This window comes from Apteryx rowi, unplaced genomic scaffold, assembly GCF_003343035.1.
Source record: "Apteryx rowi isolate R43461 unplaced genomic scaffold, aptRow1 scaffold_188, whole genome shotgun sequence".
Lineage (NCBI taxonomy): Eukaryota > Metazoa > Chordata > Aves > Apterygiformes > Apterygidae > Apteryx > Apteryx rowi.
The window spans coordinates 790,034-803,558 of NW_020448174.1; the positions used below are offsets into that span (position 1 = coordinate 790,034).

At 37.3% G+C, this 13,525-nt stretch overlaps 1 protein-coding gene across 1 annotated transcript in view; it reads left to right on the forward strand.

The window, feature by feature from the left end:
• Positions 1-344: 344 nt before the first annotated feature.
• LOC112964184 (heparan sulfate glucosamine 3-O-sulfotransferase 1-like) overlaps positions 345-13,525 on the forward strand; it is a 59,936-nt gene continuing 46,755 nt past the window's right edge. The window contains exon 1 of the mRNA XM_026061936.1: positions 345-425. The gene's annotated coding sequence lies outside the window, so the exon portion shown is untranslated. The remainder of the gene's footprint in view (positions 426-13,525) is intronic.

A 13,525-nucleotide genomic window follows, 5' to 3' on the forward strand; every position in this document is an offset into this window, starting at 1 on the left:
GCCCGCGGCTGGGAAACCGCTCTGCTGGCGGAGCCGCGCGGGGGCCGGTCGCGCTTCTGCCGCCGCCGCCGCCGCTGSCAGAAGCGCGGTGACTTCAACAGTAAGGACCCTGCACCCCTCCCTCCGCCGGGCTGCCGGGTCACCCGCTCCGCATGCAAAATTAAACGCTGATAATCCATTAGCTTCATGTTCCCCGCTCACGCGGGAGCGAGGAGGACTTGCTAATTAATTCGCGTACGAGGAAATTATCTCTGAAGGAAGGAAAAATACCCCCTTGCACCTGCTCCGTCGAGACTTGTCATCTGAATCCGGAGGAGAGCTATAAATCATGTAGCGTGCGCGGCGGCGGCGGCTTCCGAGAGCCCTAGGATTATGTATCCCAGTGCTGAATTTGTGTTTCCCACTAGGAAAAGGCTGAAACTCAGGTCAGATATAAACCACCTCATTTCATTTAAAGCTAATCTGTAGTTATTTATTGTAATTCTAAAGGGGATTTTTTTTCCCTCTGCTGATTAAATAGAAAGTACTTTTAGAGCATGTAATAGTGATTTACACAGTATATCCTGAAATTTCTTGCAGAGTTGGAAGTGGTTGCCAGTCAATACAAGAATGATGTTTTAGATTCATGTATGTCCTGTTATATTTGCTACACGTGGAAAAAGTGAGAATAACTAGGCTGTTAAATTTTATTTTCAATTTTCAGTCAGTACAAAATCATATTTTCTGATACACAAAATGGAGATAACTCAGAGTAGGAGGACCACAACTTTCATCAAAAAGGTTGACTTTCTCAATAACAACAAAATCTGTGTGATGTTTGTATTGATTATTTCCATTGTTTGAATAAACCTTTACAAATGTGATAAGCTACTTCAAAGATTTTTGCTTACTGCTTCTGGGGCAATACTTTAATAGTTCTTGATACTCGCCAGTTAGATGAGCTGAACTGGGGAGAATTGCTGTTCATTCTGATGCTTGTTTTGAGGGATGCTTATTTCTGTGGCTAGTATTTCTTCCTTAATTAGGAAATGGGATTTTTGGACTGATAAGATCTTGGTTTCATATTGTAGAAATTATTAATAATTGAATCTTACTTTTATGACATCAGTGAATTTTCCTTTATTTGACTAGTTTTGCTGCTGGCAAAACTAGACAGATTTTCTTATTTCAGACAGGACTAATTTAGATCGAGGCTAATTACATTAGTAGCCTATTGTATTTTCAGTAATACAGTAAATGGCAAATATTATTAAGCTTTGTTGCTCCAATTGTATGTAGATACTTCTGATTAATTAGAAGATGTTATGTGTTGTAGTTTAAAACTGCATTAAGTCATGTAATCTGAAGGAAGGAATTAGGAAGGTTGTGTTCTTCAACAGTGATTTTTAAGTTTCAGGAGTTGCAGGTTTATTGTAAAAGTGTGTGTATACAACAAGAGGGCTATACTAGTGACATAAACTAATAACCCAGAAACCTAAGAGGTAAGAAAAAACTTACCAGCTAGGCTATAGCCTAACCACTGAATATGCTTGCTTTGAAAACAGGCACATCTGCAGTAGTTGTCATATCACAGTTCTACAGCTATAGAATAAGGGAACCAAAAGCAAGCACAAGCCAGAAATAAAAAGACAAATTTTTAAAGGAGACTAGTAAGAGGGGAAGAAACATTTTGAAATGGAGTCTTTATGTTAAATCCATTTGCTGCAGTACTCCTTGTAGTTTTTGAATAAAGTCATACTCAAATATACAGCAGTTTATGACATTTAAGGTGGAGGCCTCTGTCTAATCTATAAGCAACCAATTAACAAAGACTTTATTGTTGAAGATCTAGTTTATCACAGAAAAAGAGAAAGCAGAGCTCAAATGACAGTCAGTAAAGGTGGACTTCATTAGCTTTATCTTTGACTTGGAGCAGGAAAGCAATTTATTTTCTTCTCTGCAAGTCTTCTAAGTGGAAATGCCATCATGAACAACGATGCTCAAAGTGGTCAGAGTGTACTGAGTGGTGGCCATCTATTGGTCTGAGATAGCACTGTAATAGAAACACTTTTTCTGTTTAGCTGAAATTGTTCTGGCCTGTGCTCTGGCTAAGCAGATCACACGCAATGCAGAAGTTCTGAAAAATTAGGGGTATGAGCAACTTCTGTCATTGCTTGAGTTTTCATTTCTGTGTACATTTGAAGTGAAATACATGTTTGACTGCTAAGTGTGGATCAAGTTATCTTGGAAATGCATTTACTTTTTTTCTATTCTAAAATGAAAAAAAACATTGGTCAGCCCGAAGGATACAGGGAAACATATTTACAGTCACCGCACTTTATTGTGCCTACAGTGGTGACAGAATAGGGATTCTGGGCTCAGTGACTTCAGTAAATAACAGATCCACCTGCCTTTTCAACTTTTGCAGCATGTTGAGTGTACTTTTTCAAAGTCATGAAATCATAGTGCTGCATGTTTCTTGATGAACACAGTTTCAGAAGAAGTTGAATGGAGCAGAGTTAGTGGGCTGCAACATTGCTTAATATGCTGTTAATGATGTATAAAATCACTGTCTGACATCTGGTCCATATTTGTAGTCCTGTGAATATGCTCTCTTTATATTCTGTAGCTCTTTTTGAATTGCATATTGCTCTTTGGCACTTGATATGAGGAAAGTTTTGAGCAGGTTGTTTGATGATTAGCATAAAAGTAGTATGTTACATGGGGCGAGGGGGGGTGGTAGCTGTATGTCTTAACAGAGGCTTATGTGAAGTTTTCAGACAGCATCATCAATAAAGAAAGGGTAATGCCAGCATGTTAGGCCTCTGTGCACAGAGTACAATCAAATTTCTTTTTTGGCTGTTTATAATAAGCAGGAATCTGTTAAACTGGCAAGGATGACAAATATTTAATGAAGACCTAAAGAGGCAATATTATTTCAGTATGTTTGCAATGCACTGCTCTGTTTAGTTGCTGATTAAATCTTTTGATCTCAAGGAGAGTTTCAAGTCATCTGCTTTAGTGGAATTTTCTACAAAAACATGTAAGCTAGTGAGGTAGCGGGTTAAGTCTTAAGACTCTTTTCTTCAAAGGTTAATTGTAGTCCTCTTATAGCCCCAGTTGAACTTTAGTGGGAATAAAAAAACTGGGGTGGGAGGGAACAGGTTAGGCAGCAGTTCTAGTAATAGTAACACAAGCCTGAAGAAGAGGCTTTCCCGGGTTAGGCAAACGTTATCTAATCCCTGTCATAAACTCACTACAGTCTACCTTAATGCTAGTTAAGTATTTTGCCCTTTTGCTCTTTTTGGAAAGATGTTTCAAAACCTCTCTCCTAATGTTTAGAACTTTCTTCTAATTTCCAGCCAAAATATATTCTTTAATTCCCAATTTTTCATGTCTCAGTATTGTTCTGTAAAGAGAAGTCCTTCCTTGGTGTGTACCCTTCAATATATTATAAACAGTGATCATGTGCCTTCCTCAGCTTTCATGTGCTAGATCAAACAAGCCAAAGGAAACACTTTTTAGTCTGTCTGCTAAAACAGAATAAATGAAAGATACAGAGCCTAGTAACATGGTGCTCCTGTATTCTGAGCGTGGCTCACCTGGTTCAAATACCTTGTTGGTAAAGCGTTTCCTCAAAGTCTTGAAGTGAAGCTAATGCTTCACTTGGTCTACTGAAAGCACTTTAGAAGACATTGCGGAAGATCAAGTTTGTTTTACAGGTATATCAGGTTGGCTTTGTCTTCTTGCAGTCAGATAGACATGGGTGTGATTTCTCTTTTCTTATTGTTGGCAAATAATACATCATGTAATAGCAGAAATTATGCTACTTATAATCCTAATGCATAAGAGTTGCTAAATCCTTTTCCATTTATAATTTGCCAGTTCCGAAGGTCCTCCAATTTCTTCTGTAAGATAGTCAGAGCCCCATCATATCTAGAGTACCTCTTGATATCAGATTTTATCAAAACACCTTTATTTTTAAGCCAAGACATGAAGACATGAAATAAAATCAGTTCGAAGAAAGATTTTAAGTAAGTCCTTCCATTATGTCACCTTTAGTCAGTTTTATATCTGCTTTATTCTTGTGTTGCTTCCTATCTTTTCCAGCTCAATGAATAGTGTGCCAGATGGTACCACATCAAATTCTTTTCTGAAATCTGAAGAGATTGGACTCTGGATTTCCTTTGCCTTAGTATTTTGCTTTTATAAGGCAACTCATTTGATCCAGACTGAACTGATGTATCTTTTAAAATAAAGTTGAAATTATCCTCATTTTTTTTTAATTTAACCTCCTTATCTTTAGTTAACTTTTAGTTAAAAAAATATAGAACTGTTCATATACTGAAGTCGGGGATAACAATTGTGTAGGTCACTTTCTCCTCTCTTGCAGGTAAGCACTGCATTTTCTACTCTCCAGTCATACAGTGTTCTGGCTTTTTTTTTGCTACTCACTATTAATAAGGAGCAGTATCTCACAAATTTCTGCTGGTGATACTAGGTCCTTTGTAAATTCCCTACCATATGCCCAATCTATTAGTAATCCAGGGATAAAGCATAATTTCATAGCACAAAGGCCATTATATTGTAGTTATTCAGAACAGGGGACTGATCCAAGCACTTTTTCTTTGAATACTTGGTTTAATTTCTTAACTCAGCTTTGTGTCCCTACTGCATCTTCCCTTCCCTGCTGCCCCCTTAAAATTACTGTCCATTCTGCTCAGCTGCTCAAGTGGGCGTTCTCCTGAGACTTACCCAAAAGAAAAGGGGAGGTGGGAGGAATATGCTGGGATTCTTATGATGACATGGGCAACCCTTGAAAATGAAGTGGTTGAATTACCAGCGAAAATATGCTATAGAAGTGAAAAGTAGTAACTGTGATTGCATAATTTAAAACTTTAGGTTATTCTGTTAAACAACAGACTAACCTATGTTTGCGACTGGTAAATTTGTTGGAAAGACTTAAAGTTACTGCAGTTTTCTAGGTATCGTTTTATGAAGACATCCAGTTTACATAGCTCTACAATGGAAAATTGTGCCTTTTTTCTGGAAGGGGTTTGGAGACCTTTTCTAAATCTTATGTACACCTTTTCTTGACTTGGAAACCAAAGAATCCTTCTGTTTTCTTAGATTCTGGTTACTGCTGAGATGGATAATATTATTATCTGATTTTCTTTCTTTCTTTTATAGAGCTTTCTTGTTGGTGAAAAACAGGTTCCTATTTTCAGTCTGGTCCTTATTTCTAGTGGCATCTGTGAAACAGGGGACAGTTACCAGAGCTTTGTCAGTCTTCCTGCTGTCCACTAAACTCTGAATGGGAACTGAGGAACCGACTGGAATCTTACACTAAGGTTGCTGCAGGACTGCACATCCGTCTGGAGACTCAAAAAGCCATTCCCCTTTCATGCATATTAAGAAGTTTAGTTTTTCTAATTATAAATGTAAAAATCTATTCTCTTCAAATATTGGCCAGATTTCTATAGAGAGAGAAAAAAAAAAGATGCAGTTAAGCCCCCTCGGCTAAAGCTAATAAATAGGTGAGGAGGTTTTTAAGTCTCGAGGAAAAGAATGTAAGGCCTCCATATTTATGAAGTAGATGTTTCTAACTGATATGTGAAATAAGTGGAAAAGCTAATAAAAAGACATGTGCTGCAAAAGCTCGAATAACTGGAACTGGCATAAAAATGTCCATACATTTGATAACTTACTGTTGTTTCAAAACCATACTTTATTTTTTTAGGTGTTTGAGTTTTTTAAATGTAAATAGTAATTTACATTAACCTTATTTTTTTCCTTCATTTTGACATCACAACTTTTTTTTTAAGCATTTCACTAATGTTGTTTTTGCTTAATCCCAGAAGTGTGACAAGATCTCTGGGGAATTGTGATGGTGCAATATTACTATTAAAATTTTAGATTATGGGTAAGAAAACAAGTATGTCATGTGAGTGATGCATTGAAATTTCAGGAAAAGATGTTTAGATTATCATACTAAATAGCACTAGTTTGCTTTTACATGTGTAAGGAAGCTGTTTACACAAGCAAATGGATATGTAATCATGGAATTGAGGCAATTGGAAGGGAGCTCTGAATATTGTCTAGTCCGACCCTCCTGCTCAAAGCAGAGTCAGCTAGAGCAGGTTGCTCAGGACCATGTCTAGTTGGGTTTTGAGTACCTCCAAGGCTGGAGACTTAACAACCTCTCTGGGCAATCTGTTCCAGTGGTTGACCATCCTCACAGTAAAGAAGTGTTTTCTTGTTTTCAAATGGAATTTCCTGTGTTACAGTTTGTTTTGACTAATGTCTCTTGTCCTTTTACTGGGCACCACTGAGGAGAGTCTGGCTCCATCGTCTTTACTTCTTCCCATCAGGTATTTATACACACTGTAAGATCTCCCCCCAGAGCTTTTTCTTCTCAATCCTAGCTCTGTCAGCCTCTCCTTGTATGAAAGATGCTCCAGTCCCTTAATCATCTTTTTGGCTCTTTGCTGGATCTGCTCCAGTATGTCCATGTCCTTCTTGTACTGGGCAGCCCAGAACTGGACCGAGCACTCCAAATGTGTCTCACCAGGGCTGAGTAGAAGGGAAGGATCGCTTCCCTCGATATGCTGGCAACGTTCTTCCTAATGCAGCCCAGGATACCATTGGCCGCCTTTGCCACAAGGGCACGTTGCTGGCTCATATTTAGCTTGTTGTCCACCAGGACCCCACGTCCTTTTCTGCAAAGCTGCTTTCCAGCTGGTTTGTCCCCAGCCTTTTAGTGCTGCATGGAGTTGTTCCTCCCCGGGTGCAGGAGTTCACATTTCCTTTTGTTGAACTTCATGAGATTCCTGTCAGCCCATTTCTCCAGCCTGCTGAGGTCCCTCTCTGTATGGCGGCACAACCATCGGTGAGTCAGCCCCTCCTCCCAGTTTTGTACAGCTTGCAGACTTGCACTCTGTCCCATCATCTAGGTCATTAATGAAGATGTTAAACAGTATCGGCCCCAGAATCATTCAGCTGAACCAGTTACCAGTTTTATGTTGGAACAGTACAAAGGCTTTATAAATATGTTTGCTGAAGGTGATGACAAAAACTTGAAAATAATGGCACCTGTGTTCCACATTTCCTCTTGCTTTGCCCTGTTCACCTGCTTTGCCGGCAGCAGAGAACAGAAGAGACATTGGACTACCCTCATTGTAAGTGAAGGTTTGAAGAGGATTGCTGGGTGATACGAAGTGCACTGTTTAAGCTTAGTCTAGGGTCAAGCTGTTTTATTTCAGGAAAACTACTTCAGTATTCCCTGAATAGAGTTTTCTGTTGGCTTATCAAGTCACTAGTGCATCTGCTTTTAGCTATAAAGCTGCATTTTCTTTGTGTGTACGTGTAGACAAATGAGGAAAAGGAACCTTTTCATCAAATGAAGTCTTTCCATTTACAGAATACTGCAAAGGGTAGAGAAAACTTAAAATACTGAAACTACTGATTTTCTTTTTTTCCCCCTTTGAAATTAAGATACAGTGTCCTAGGGACATGGTGATGAGCTAAGTATACTCTTGGCTTAATACCTTGACCTTGATTTCAAGAAGCAATCTAGTCTTTGATTCTGAATTCACATCCTATAGGAACTTCAGAAAAATGGAAGAATTTTGCTTCTCTGTATGATACCAAGGCATGTCAGGATGCCTCCAGAATTTGGAGAGAAATGGCTCTTGGCTTTTAAGCTGCAGTGAACAGTTAGGAATCGCAAAACTGCTAATGGGCACCTGTGAAGGTGCACAGCTCTAGTCTATACCTTGATTTCCAAAATCAAATAAATGCATAAGTCCATCATCTCAGTTTCAGAAAGATAATTGCCTTACGTACAGAACAATGGAGAAGATCATTTAGTTCTTTTTCCCCACTGCCATTCTTCACAGACTGCTAACCATCCATTTTGTTTATTATATTTAAGTCTCTGGAAGTAAAGTTCTACTTTTTGTCAGATGAAAAAGTGTTTACAGAGGGGAAAAAAGAGATGCCTAATTCAACTTTGTATGAACTGCAAAAGAACTTTTTTTTTACAAAGATCAACCACAAAATGTGTTCTAAGAATGTGTGTGTTTACAATGGGATTCTAGTTGATATCTGTAAAGTGTGTAGCATCTGTGACAGCTATTGTCATTTGATAGCCCCAAAATTTCATAGCCCAAAAGCAAGAGAGAGGGGAAATAGATTGTCTCGATAAATGGCAGAATAGTAGTGAGTAGGCCACCATTTTTCAGATGTGAGTGAATAAAATTTAAAGTAATCGGGACTCTGAGCAGAGCTTTTTATTTTCTGGCTAGAGAGAAACTGGGCTACTTCTAGCCTTCAAAACTCAGCATTTATATAGTGCTTCCTGTGTATAAAACACTTTATGGACATTAATGTTCTTCATTATATCCTCTGAAACAGGTAGATGATCTTATTTCTACAAATGAACAGTTTAAGGCCAATATATTTTAGACCTAGAAGCCTGATGTACCTGAGTTTGAATTTTGATTATAAATTTGTTTGAAGTGTGCAAAGGGCAGAATTCATCCGTCAGTAGGTACTTACCATAGCTATAAAATTCAACTCTTRCAGGACACTCTAATTTTTAAGGAACAAAGATACAGGGTTTCATTATGAAAGCTTGAATGTTAACATCATGTTTCTGTGATAATGGAGTCTACTCAGATGTAGTTTTTCCTGAATTAATATGTTGACTGCTGTTCTGAAAGAATTTTTAAGGGTTTTCTATTTATACAGAATAGATCTATAATTTGCCAACAGTATGTCTGATTTAGCTTCCATTTTGGTGGAAAGGTGATCACATGTGGGAAGAGGGAGCTTGTCTCTTCTGTCTCAACCCTCCTCGATTGACAGACCTTCTTCCCTCCAGCAATCAGTTGACAGTGATCAGTTTGAGGATTATCTCTGGAAGGAAAAGGTCTATAGCTTTACTTCAAAAGTAAGATTAAAAAGAAAGTAGCTGTCATCTATTTCCCCAGCTTAACAATTTAAAGTCAGCCATAAAAATGCCATATACTCAACTAAGCTGTTCTGTGCCTTTTTATACTTTAGGCAGATCTTATTAAATGAGAGGTGGTCAACCCTTGAGAGTTATGGTTTGTAACACAAAATATAAAAAACTGAATTTTGACTGGAACTTTAGAATTTATTTTTAGTATTTCTAGATAATCTATTMTTTAAAAATAAGCCTTATGCAGATATTATAATAAAATAATTTATGTTGTGACCTTCACATGTAAGAAAATGTAGATAGTTCTCTGTTTAAAAAGAGTTTGTCTGATAACAGCTAGGTTACCAAGCATCTTCCAGACTTGTCACAGATTAGTTCTGAGACCACTGTGATTCCCATTGTACGATTTATAAAGGAAAGTACTGTCAGGTTTGAGACGGAAAATCATTTGCAGTTGTCAGTCTGACGCTTTCTAGTGATAGATTCCTTAGATTCAGTATAATGCCTTGGTTGTTGAAAATATACATTTAAAAGATTTTTTTTCTAGGTCACAACAGTTATGGACATCTTTTAGACCTAATCCCCAAACATTAGGTTATGTCAGTCTCAACAAGATCTGACTCTGCTTCCTTCATATCACGTACTACCTATGGTTTATTCTGTATATATATAGCTTAATTTAGTTAGAAGGCCTTTTTTAAATCTAAACAGATTTAAAAAACTTAATTTACAGAATTCCATGTTATGGCTTTAGTTTTGTTCTGTATTATTAAATGTTGAACCTTCTGTGGTAGTAGTTTTGGTAATCAGTGCCTCCCTGACTTTCTGGCTATAATATTTTTTCCCTCTTGTATAGTAGGTTAGTGAAATATCTCTACAATGCATAGACTCTTGTGTGCTTCTAGGGGTTTCTAAGTTCAAAATCTGACATGTGCACTGGAGAATGAAGAAAAAGAAAAGGCTTGTTATTTTCATACTCTACTGCATTCTTATATTAGCTCCAAGTTTCTGGATCTTACTTTGAGATCCAGGTCTGCACACTGCAAGAAACCCAGGAGATTGTGCCTGTTTAACAGGTTAGAGAGCTGAATGCTTTTATTGTTTTCACTCTTTTTTATTCAACCCCTCAACAAAATTATAGAAGTTTAATGCATTTATTTAAATGGTTTCTGGCTGGCTTTTTATGCTTATGCTTTATCTCCTGCATCGTGATAGTATAAACAGTGCCAGTGATGGAAAAAGGAAATCTCAAGATGAAATGTACCTTGAGAAGGAGGGTGTTAGGATAGTTACATATGCAGTTTTAGAAAACTGAATTAATACAAATCTTGGCTAAAAAGTCATCCCTCAAAGTCAGGGTAACCAGGTATTCAGAGAAGAGTATTGCATCTCCTTTCTTTTGAATCCTTGCATAGTCATATACACAAAAAATTGTGCTTTAATACTCTGAGGAATTGTTCTACTTTGCTTCTATAATGAAGCAGTTTCCTTTAATCAAATGGAAGCCAATAGGAATGCACAAGCATCTAACATGGCTTTATATTGCCCACTGGGAGATATTTGAATCTGTGCTGGCTTGCACTAGAAGGAAATGCAGGTAAAGCTTTTTTTTTTTTTCCCCCAGTAAAATCCCTAATATTCAGTGCATACCTTGAAAAAAAAAAAATCAGATATTGTATATACTGATTAAGGCAGTTAACTGTTGGGACAGTCTAGAATTAAAAATATGTGTTATGTTATTCCTGTAGAAGCTCATCACATTATTTTACAGTGTAGATTAAAAAAATGAGGGTTGCTCTGCTGTTACTGACTTTTTATGATCTTAGGATACTGGGGTATTCTCATTTATGAAATAAAAATAATGTTGTATATGTCTACATATGTGTGGAAGGAGATAACTATCTAGGTCTTAAATTGCAATTATTTATTCTGGTGGAGATAATTTTGCTTGTATCTATACAAGTTTCCTTACTAAAAAGTTTGTAAAAAGAAGAATGTTAGGATTATAGAGTAACTTTTAAAAATCATGAGTCTGAAAATACCACTTGTCTGTGCATATAGCTTATTGTGTGTACCTTAGTATTTTGTCACTGTCTCTGGCTGTGCAGTCATGTGCTCTTAGTCCTGTCCCCATGGAATACACTCATTGTGCATAGTTAATAATAACAAGGGATACTTCTTTATCATTTTTCATTTGTGGATCTTAATTGGGATAATAAGAGTATAATAATGCTTATTTTTATAATCTTACTGTAATCTTATTTTTTAAACAGATGGAGAAGCCAAAGCATACACAGTGAGCTATTGTATAGCAAGCCTTGGAAAAAGCTTGGAGTTAACTTTTTTGTTTTTGTAGCTATTGAATGGGAGATATTCAATACGGGTCTTCACTGAATAACATGCCCCATGCAGAGTGGTTTAAATCTACTGCACAGTAGTTTGAATCTACTGCAGTGTTTAATTAAGGCAAGCTTGTTTTTCAGTGCTTATCAATGTGCTCACATAAGGAATGAAGGAATTTTAGCCATCAGTGTAGAGCTGGTCAGAAACTTTTGGAAGGAATGTTTCTGTTAAAACACTTCTTCATCTTAATATTTCATGAGAGTGTATTAATTCTGTCTGATAGAAATTCTGTGTTTCCTACTCCTAACCCTCTTTAAGGGGAACCACGGAGATAGGTCCCAAGAATCCCAATTGTAAGGCAGAGCTGTCACAGCTTTCCTGGTTGTGCTTCTCCAGAGCTTACCATGCTGGCAGCAGGAAATCTGCATAGCTAGGGGAGTTCATTTCACTTAATGCAAATTTTATTTTTCATTTTAACAAAGAGCTTGGGGAAAACATCTTCCCCGTCCTCCAAATTTTCTCAGAAATATTGATGTTATGAAGTTTCATCCTTACGTGGAATTATTTCTTATACTGGTGAAACTTCAGAATTCCTCAGAACAAGAATTTTATGTTCCAGTTAGCTAGGTATCCAAGTAGAGAATATCTTCATCTTGACTTCTTAATGTCTAACTTACTCTAATTTTGCTGTTGAGTAAATACCTACTTAGCTTTAATGCGTTCCTGTTTAGTGTGTGTAAAGAATATCAGTTGGGGTGGTTCTGAAAAGGGAATATTGCAGTCTAATTTGTAAGGTCATAAGGAAAATATTTTACCTGTTTGGAAGTTTTATAAATTGGTCCCTTTCTATTAATGTCATGGAAATGCGTTTAAGAAGGCTGAGTGAGATGGGAAGGGCTGTAAGAAGCTTTTAGATCGTACTACATCCCACATTACTCTGCCGGCAGAATTTCACAAGAGGCTTGTACCCTGTGAAAACTATATGTATTTCAGGTTCAGAAAACTGAAGGTTAAAATAGTAAACCAAAACCATGTGGCCATTCCATGGGAGGCGCTATGGAAATACCATGTGTTTTGCTAATATTAAATAGCAAGGTCTCACTGCACGACTGGGAAGTACAAAAAGGAGATTCTTCTCTAGAAGGGGAAGGTGTATGAAACTGGAAGTGACCTGAGTGTGTGTGAGGTGCTTTTACTACTTTATGTGCTTGAAATGTGGGGGATCTTGGGGGTGCACCAGATGGCTGTCTGATGACTAGTGAACATTCACAGTAGTGATATCAAGCTAGCAAGACAGCTGAAAAGTAAATTATTTAAACAAAAGGCAGGGTTAGAGTGTATCAAGCTGTTCTGTTAACAACCTTCTAACTTCAGGAATAGATGTTGAATATGTGACAGGTTTAGCAGAGCCATGTTTTCAACTTTGATAGTGACAGAAAAATTGTATTGGCTAGTTCTGATTCTTTCAACCTGCTTGTTGTATTTTGGAAAGGAATAAATTATAACAAAAACCTCTATTCCATTATTCCTCCCCGAAGAAAGCAGACAATCCTTTCTAAGGCCCCATTCAGTGGCAGTCTGTTGTTCAGAAAGGTATTGCAGGACTAAGACGTCCCCCTCACCTCCCCCAATTTTGCAGATGATAAGGCTTTTGTTCCTCACCTTAATCTGTAATGCTAACATTTATAATGCCACTGTTTTTCAGAAGATGATTTATTCTGTGTTGGGGAGGGAGGAACATTCCATGTAATTTAATCATATTTAATTTTTGAGCTACATATTTAGCATTTCTTTGAAGCTCTGATTTCTTGTTCTTTTACCTGTTTCCTGTTTATTGTTAAGAATATTCAAAGTTTGGCTTACATACAGCTGCAGATTTCCTTTTATGCAGTCTACTTTTCCATTTTTTTCTCCCTTAGATCTGTGGTTCCCTTGACACTTATATATGCTTTATTTTTTTTGGCTTCTCTCTCTTTTTGTTTCTTTTTTTGTTTGTTTGTTTTCCCCCCACGCTTGCTTTCCAGTTCTGCTTTTGCTCTCTGCTTGTCATTCTTCACCATCTTCCAGTCTCCCAGATCTGGTTTTATGAGTTCCAAAATGAAACCTCAAACCCTGTTGAGCTGCAGGTTTTGATTAGTGCTACTTGGGATAGAATTTTCTCCTGAAATCTTTTTTTATCAGATGTATCATCAGTTTGTCAAAACTCTACCTGTTCACCAGCGTTTTGACAAAATGGAT